Raw genomic sequence first — 9,026 nt, forward strand, 5'->3', positions numbered from 1 at the left:
TGTTGGAGGTCTGCCAAAAGGGCGTATAATTGAAATATTTGGCCCCGAGAGTTCTGGTAAAACCACTCTTGCCTTGCACGTGATTGCTGAAGCACAAAAAAAAGGAGGATCATGCGCATTTATCGATGCAGAACATGCATTGGATGTCTTATATGCTCGTAAACTTGGGGTAAGCACTGATGATTTAGTGATTTCACAACCAGACACTGGAGAGCAGGCGTTGCATATTGTTGAGTATTTAGTGTGTTCTGGTGCGGTTGATGTGATAGTTATTGACTCTGTCGCAGCATTAACTCCAAGAGCTGAAATTGAAGGTGATATGGGTGATCAACATATGGGGCTGCAAGCAAGGCTTCTAAGTCATGGGCTACGGAAACTAACCTCTGCCGTTTCAAAAGCGAACTGTATATTGATATTTATTAATCAAATTCGTATGAAAATAGGAGTAGTGTATGGAAATCCTGAAACTACCACGGGTGGAAATGCATTAAAATTCTATACTTCTGTAAGGCTTGATATAAGAAAAATTGGTGTAATAAAAGACAAAGAAAATATTACAGGCAATGAAACAAGAGTTAAAGTTGTAAAAAATAAAGTTGCTCCTCCATTTAGAGAAGCGAAATTTGATATAATGTACAATGAAGGTATATCAAAACTCGGAGAAATAATAGATATGGGAGCAAAGCTTGGTGTGCTTGAAAAAGCAGGCGCTTACTATTCATATAACAACACACGTCTTGGGCAAGGAAGAGAGAATGTAAAAACTTACCTAAAAACAAACAAAGAAGTCGCAAATGAAATAGAAACGAAAATCAGAGATTTACTCAGAAATCATGATAATTCTATCATAATAGACGAGGATAGTGAGCAACTTTTAGAAGAATCAGTTTTCTGATCTAAACTTAGGCATTAGATTTTGTGTGATTTCAAAAATTGAAGAAGTTAATTATCCTTTATCAGCAGAAAACGGAGAGGAGAAGAAGTTTACGCTTGTTAGCATATTTTTAAGTGTTTTGAACGTCCATGTGAACCGTATACCAATATCTGGTACGATAAAGGAAATGAGTTATAAAAAAGGCAAGTTTGTATCCGCAATGAGCAATAGGTCTAGTAATGAAAATGAAAAGCAGGTTATTGTAATTGAATACGAAAAGGGGAAAGAAATTATTGTGGAGCAAATAGCTGGATTAATTGCACGTCGTATCGTTTGTAATTTAGGAATATCCCAGAACGTAAAAGCAGGTGAAAGGTTTGGAATTATAAGGTTTGGCAGTAGAGTGAATATCTATGTTCCTGCTGATACAGAAGTCAGAGTTTCAGAAGGGCAAACTGTTATTGGTGGTGAAACAATTATAGCAAACTTAAATAAGGAAAACGTTCAAGAGAAGCTTACTTTTGATGTTATATGAATAACGATGAAAGTAACAGTAGATCCTTACCTATTACTAAATTATTCCCAAATTTTATAACTTTATTGGGTTTATGTTCTGGTCTCACTTCACTTAAATTTACATTTAATGAACAATGGGAATTCTCAGTAATTTTTATCATCATTGCAGCAATACTAGATGGAATGGATGGCAGAATAGCTAGAATTCTAAAATCAACTAGCGATTTTGGAGCCCAGCTTGATTCTTTTGCAGATTTTCTAAACTTTGGTGCAGCGCCTGCATTTCTTTTGTATTTTTGGAAGCTAAACGAAATCAAAGTCATAGGTTGGATTTTAGTAATGATATACGTAATCTGCATATCAATAAGACTTGCAAGATTCAATGTTTCGCTACACTCAGAACAATCACACTGGGAAAAATTTTTCTTTTCTGGTGTTCCAGCTCCAGTGTGTGCTTTACTTTCTTTGTTGCCAATAATTATTACCTTTCAATCTCATGAGAGTGAATACTTACTTCTCATAGAGCGATTTTTTAACACAAGAAACGTAGCTTGTTACTTTCTGGCCATTTCATTTTTTTCGATAAGTCACATTCCAACTTTCTCCGCAAAATATATTTATATTCCCAAAAGCCTATCCTATATATTTGTGTCATTTTTTGGAGTACTTATTGTATTTTTCATCAGTAAGCCCTGGATGACTCTACCAATTTTAGGTATAGTGTATACACTTACTATTCCAATAAGCATCGGGTTTTACATATATTTTACATATAAAACTCGTTAGCTATATCAAAAGTAGTGAGCAGCATGATTGTAAAAGTAACTGATCTATTAAACTCTCTTCTATATATAAAGATATTCAACATTCCATTTATAATTATTTGGGTAATTGCAACTGGAATCTTTTGTACTGCCCAGTTCAAATTCATTAACTTTAGGTTACTTAAATATGGAATACAGACACTATTCAATCTAAAGTGTAATAACAGCAACAATGGCATAATCACTCATATTCAAGCGTTTGCAACAGTAATTTCAGGAACAGTTGGTCTTGGAACAATATCAGGAGTTGCAATAGCTATCACAATAGGGGGCCCAAGTGCAGTTTTTTGGATGGTAATTACCGGAATACTTGGTATGTCGATAAAGTTTGCCGAGGTGGTGCTTGCATTCACTTATCGCTCTGAAAATACAACTGGTGGTGCTTTTTATTACATGGAATACGGGCTTGCAAAGATTGGATTTGCAAAAACTGGTAGATTTCTTGCCTTCACTTATGCGATTATGCTACTTATTGCAATGATTTTGGGCGGTATACCATTTCAAGCAAATCAAATAGCAGCACTATCAAATAACCTCCTAGAATACAACGCATCCATTATTATATCCCTGCTTGTCTTTATTGTAATATTGGGAGGAATAAAGCGCATTGCTTTCGTTTCAACGAGCTTAGCACCAATTATGATAGTGCTATATGTGGGTATGTGTATATATTTAATTTATGTAAACAGAAGTAATTTGCTGAATGCTTTATCTATAATATTTCAAGACATTTTCAATAAATCTGCTATAGGAGGCGGAGTATTGAGCGGATTAATAGCCGGAGTGAGAAGATCAGTGTTTGCTAACGAAGCAGGTACCGGAACAGCAGCTATAGCACATTCAGCTGTAAAAGAAGAAGATCCAATTAAAGTTGGGTGCGTTGCAATGATTGCACCGCTTATAGACACAATATTAATCTCATTTTTGACTGGTATTGTGATAATTATCACTGGTATGCACAGTACTGATAACGTGGGTGATATTACACTAATTAGTTCGGTATTTTCAACAGCTTTGCCCTTGTTTAGCAAGTTAGTTTTTCCGCTAATGATGTTTTCCTTTGCATTTTCCACAATAATAGCTTATTGTTACTACTGTGAAGTTGCTTTGCTGTACTTATTTGGTAATAAAAAAATACTGATACTGTTCCAAATTCTTATAGTGGTTTCAGTGTATATCAGTTGTATGTCAAAGAATATAGAATTTATATCTTATCTAGGTGACAGTTTGTTTATGTGCCTTATGATTCCAAATGCTGCTGCAATATATCTACTAAGAAGGGAAGTTTTGAATACAATAGATTCTTATTACAATTCTAAAAGGTATTAACATGATTTATAGATTGCTTTGTATGGTGTTATTTTGCCTATTGTTTAATGATGTGTACGCTGCTTCAGGTTTTTACGAAGGTTATGATGCTGTGTTGAATGGAATAAATAACTTCATGAATGAAGTGCTGTTTTTCAAAATCTTTTATATACCATTCATACTTCTTCTACTATCCTTTGGTTATGTATTTTTAACCTTACGCTTTAAGTTTCTCAACATAAGAATGTTTAAGCATGCGTTTGCTATTTTATGTGGAAAATATGACACGAATCACCATGATGGTCATATTACGCATTTTCAGGCATTTATGACTGCACTTTCAAGCACAGTAGGTCTTGGAACTGTTGCTGGAGTCGCAATTGCAGTTTCAATGGGAGGGCCAGGAGCGGTGCCTTGGATGATGATTACAGGTTTTTTTGGTATGTCAGCAAAATTTGCTGAGGTAACGTTGGCGTTTAGACATAGAACAGAAGATCAGGACCAATTGTTTAGTGGTCCCTTTCAGTATATAAGGAATGGTCTGGAGGAATTTGGATTTAAAAAACTTGGTATTGTGCTGGCTGCCATGTATGCAGTATTCTTTGTATTATCAGGTCTTGGTGGAAGTGTAGCGTTTCAAACCAATCAAATGGTTTCAATATTATCTGGCTATTCAAGTTGGGTAGATGGTCACTCTTGGTTTCTTTCTTCCATAATCTCTGCGCTGCTTGCTCTAGTGATTATTGGCGGAATTAAAAGGATAGCTAGAGTATCTTCTGCACTAGTGCCTATTATGTCACTTATATATATCTTTAGTTGTATTATTATTATTGCATTTAATATTCATAACCTTGGTTATACGTTAAAAATATTATTTTCCACTATGATAGATTTCAATGCTGTTGGTGGAGGGATGGTAGGAGCATTTGTTGCTGGAATTCAAAGGGCAATCTTTGCCAGCGAAGCGGGTGTTGGTTCTGCTTCAATTACTCATGCAACAACTAAAGATGAAGAACCAGTAAGAACTGGGCTTGTTGCTATGATAGAACCATGCTTTGACACAATGTTAATTTGCTGTTTAACAGGAATAACAATAGTAATAACAGGTGCATACCAGACTAGTGTTGGTGAAGGGATATTAATTACTCAAAAGGCATTTGAGACAGTTTCTCCATGGTTTCCTATACTTTTAACCATAGCTGCACCTTTGTTTGCATTTTCTTCAGTAATTTCGTTTGTATATTGTTGTGAAATGGGGTGGCTATATTTATTCGGTGCAAAAAGTATAGTGATATACCGCATAGCGGTAATAATTGTGGCGTTTTTCTCTGGTCTTTCTAAAGATATAATGGCTATTGCCAATATCGGTGGAACTTTATTCTCTTGTTTAGCTCTCATCAATATGACAGCGCTTATACTGTTTAGTAATCAGATTAACGAGGAAGTTCAGTGCTACCTAAAAAGGCTGAGGAATAATAAAATCAATTAAATTTTGGCATATGCGGAGAGGTATAGCTATAATAAGTAAGATTTCCCTACGTCATACCGCGATTTATTCGCGGTATCTCAGCATAGATCCCGCTAACAAGCAGCGGGATGACGAAATTTTGCGATTATTAATCAGTAAATTTTACCTGTGTTAGTTATAGTCCTTACACTATCCTACATACTCGGTTCAATACCGTTTAGCTTAATTATTACAAGAATAAAAGGGATAAACTTAAGAGAAGTAGGTTCAGGAAACATTGGTGCTACAAACGTTGCAAGGACGGGAAATAAATTTCTTGCTGCTTTGGCATTATTTCTGGATTCCTTTAAGGGATTTATTGCCGTTTATATAGCACAACAATTTTGTGATAATAACGATTTTTATATATATGTATCTGCAATTTTAGCAGTTTTAGGACACATGTTTCCTATTTGGCTAAAATTCAGTGGAGGAAAGGGCGTTGCAACCACTCTAGGGATACTGATAGCATTTAACATTGATATTACTTTAGTATTCGTAATAATTTGGATAATAGTCTTTCTTGCCTTTAGATACTCTTCCCTTGCTTCACTCAGTGCTACTTCAACGGCTGTAGCATGGTCCTTTTTTTTTCAGAGGAATTTGTTCTTAACATTACTAATTATAGGAGCACTGGTCTTCCTAAAACACCACAGAAATATTGTGAATCTTCTGCAAGGTAAGGAAAATAAATTTTTATAAGTGTGCTGACTCTGTTGCTATATTACTAACAGATACTTCATGCGAGAAACGACTTGAGACTACTTCTTCTACTTCTTTTATCATTTCTTCCATGTTTTTTCCACTTTTCTTACATGCATCATCAAGTGCTAATTTTAGTTTACGTATATCATTCTCTTCTAGCATCTTATTCATTTCTTTTTTCGTTATCTCTAATTTTTTTAGTAAGATGTTCTCCATTATCTCTCTCTCATCACCTTCATACTGGCCACTTAGTCTGCTATATGCAATGCAACACTTCTTTTCTCGCGGCAAGGTTGACAGACCCCGCAATGTAACATCCACTTGAACTTCTATAGAGTTAACTTCCCTAGCCTTTTCAGCAGCTTCTGACCTAAATTTCTCAACTTCTCCTATTATTATTTTGTTAGCTATTCTTTTAGCTCCATCCAAAGATGAATCCTTGAGAGAAAAATCTGTCTCGAGTAGATCTCGATTTAATAGCTCTAAGAATACTTTTTTTCCGATGTTTTCGAGTAAACTTTCTTGGTCACCTAAACCATGCTCCTGCAGTTTATTTCTCATGTGCTGAACCAGCTCACAACATTGTAATTTATTTAACTTTATAGAGCTAATATTTTTCATTAACGTCAGCACAATTTGTTCACTATATTGAGAAGTAATACTCAATAATTTTCTCATTAAAGGAATACTTACTTCTGAAATAAAATCATCAACTATTTTTTGACTTTCATCATCTTCATAACCATTTTGAACGTCATACCAAGCCTTAAAAATTTCTTTATTGTTTTTCTTGTTTTTTAACCTGTCTAACATGAACTTACGTGCTTCATTTTGTGCTTCTGGAAGTAATATTTGCCTTGGAGGAGTAAATCTAATTTCTGGATCAGGATGAATACCTTCTAATGTACTTAACATCCTATAAACAATACCGGTAAAGCAGGTGTTAGGAATACGCTCTTGTCTAGAGAAAGTTTGGCTATCAAGCAAATTTGTAATTAACGCGTCTTTTTTATTTTTTACAGCTTCTCTGTCTCCATCATTGCAGGCTTTCAGAACTAAAAGTAAAATCCGTCCACCTGTAAAGCGGGAGCTATGCTTTTGATCATCTTTGCAAAAGTCATTTAAAAATGCAATTACTCTTCCTTTATCTTCATCACTAAATTGACGATAATTAAGTTCATATAAATCATTTATATATTCAATAAATTGCTTAAATTCTCTATCATTAATAACGTCTTCGGATACTTCTTCACCATACTTATCTTTTAATTTATCAATATTTTTAATGATATCATCATTTAATTGATGGGGCAGTAAATGTTCAAGCTTAACATCAAAACTATTAACCATACCACGTAAATTCTCTTTTATACCTTCCAAAAAGAAATTTATAGAAGCTTTAAGCAGCGTAAATGGGTTAAAATCTTTTGGCCTTAGTTCACTCTGCAATAAAATTAATAGCATTGTAAGTGGTATAGTTCCCAGTAACGAAATAAGCAAGAAAGTGGTAGTGAAAGTTAGATATGTTATGAAAGCAGAAAACAAGAGGAAGGCTGCTACCTTGATTGTATTGTTTTTAAAAAATATTTCCCAATATTCCCTTTTGCTCATTTTTTGCTGTTTTGCCGTTTTTATTTCTTTGTAGATATAAAGAGTTTTAATTTCAGACCTGAAGAACATAGTACCAAGAGAAAAAAGAACATTAACAGGATTAGTGATAATGCTTAACGAGACAAAAGCTCCAAAGTAGCTAACAAATTTTAGCTTACTAGAATCCTTTGAAGGAAATTGTATTTGAGAAATACCTATCATAGCTTACCTTCAACATCATTACACTCTAGTAATAGCATAATAATTTAAAACGTCAATGTTTAAGTATCTTATTATCCGCACACTCATCGTATTCGATCTCGACTGTAGAGTGTGCTATCTCGAACTTATCTAGCAATATTTTTTTTATTTCATATAAAACATTGGTGTGCTGCACATTTTGCTTTATTTTAGCATGCATGGTAATTATAAAATAATTATCAGACAGCGACCATGTATGTATGTGGTGCACATCTATCACTTCAGGTAATTCTGATGTGATCTTACTTTTTATCTCTTCAGCAGATATACCCTCAGGCGTACCTTCAAGGAGTATATGGCAAGAATTTTTGAGAATTTTATAGCCGCTATTTAGAATTATCACACTAACAAATACTGATAAGATTGGATCTACTATTTGCCATCCAGTAAGCATGATAATTATAGATGCAAGTATAGCAGCTACAGAACCTAAAATATCTCCTATAACGTGTAGTACAGCACTTTTTATGTTTATATTGCTCTCGCATTTACTATGTAATATAAAAAAGACTATTATGTTAGAGACAAGACCGAGTGTAGCAATTATTAACATTACTTTCCACTCAACATTGACTGGAAAAATAAACCTCTTTATTGACTCAATTATAATGATTACTGCAATGAGGAATAGAGTTAAACCATTAACAAATGCTGCAATTATCTGCAACCGATGATATCCGTATGATCTCTGCAAATCGGATTTCTTAGCTGAAAACCTATGTGCTAACCAGCTTAAAACCAAGGCAAAGAGGTCAGTAAGCATATGCCCTGCATCTGACAATAGAGCAAGCGAATGTGAAATTATTCCACCTACTATTTCCATAAACATTGTTATCGCAACTATTATTATGGAATAGATTAAGCGCTTGGACTGCGCCGCTGAGTGTTTGCCGTTGTGCACTGCTGTCATATAAAATCTTTTCATGAACAAAAACGTGGGTAACACTGGGTTCGAACCAGCGACCGCTTGCACGTCAAGCAAGTGCTCTACCAACTGAGCTAATTACCCATCGTGGTTTTAGTATAGTGCTTTGGTGGAATGAAAGTCAATAAACCACTTTGCTTTTGTCCTTGTCCAATGTGATTCCGGAATATAGCTGTATAGAATTTCAGCCATATTCTAAATTTTACATATTAAGTTAACTATCTATACTTTATTTATTAAGATATAAATTATATTAATACAGGGATTTACGTTTTTTTTAGGGAAATTACTTTAGAGGTTGTCCGGAAACAAGTAAAAGGCTATAATATCTGAAATTTTAGTACGGGGTAAAGATGAGAAAAAAGTATCCAACAGATCTAAGCGAAAGGGAATGGGCAAGAATAGAAAAACACTTCAGAGTATCATACAAGAAAGGAGGAAGGCCGCCAAAGTATAGCAAAAGAGAAATATTAGAAGCAATTTTCTATGTATTGCGTACAGGGTGTCAATGGCGGT

The 9,026-nt window shown here is 34.5% G+C and overlaps 1 non-coding gene across 1 annotated transcript; it reads right to left on the minus strand.

Moving 5' to 3' along the window:
* Positions 1-8,521: 8,521 nt before the first annotated feature.
* On the minus strand, positions 8,522-8,594 carry Trnav-gac. Its single transcript has one exon. It is a non-coding gene; the product is annotated as a tRNA-Val (tRNA).
* Between the last annotated feature and the right edge of the window lie 432 nt (positions 8,595-9,026).

This window comes from Drosophila ananassae (assembly GCF_017639315.1).
Source record: "Drosophila ananassae strain 14024-0371.13 chromosome 4 unlocalized genomic scaffold, ASM1763931v2 tig00000241, whole genome shotgun sequence".
Taxonomy (NCBI): domain Eukaryota; kingdom Metazoa; phylum Arthropoda; class Insecta; order Diptera; family Drosophilidae; genus Drosophila; species Drosophila ananassae.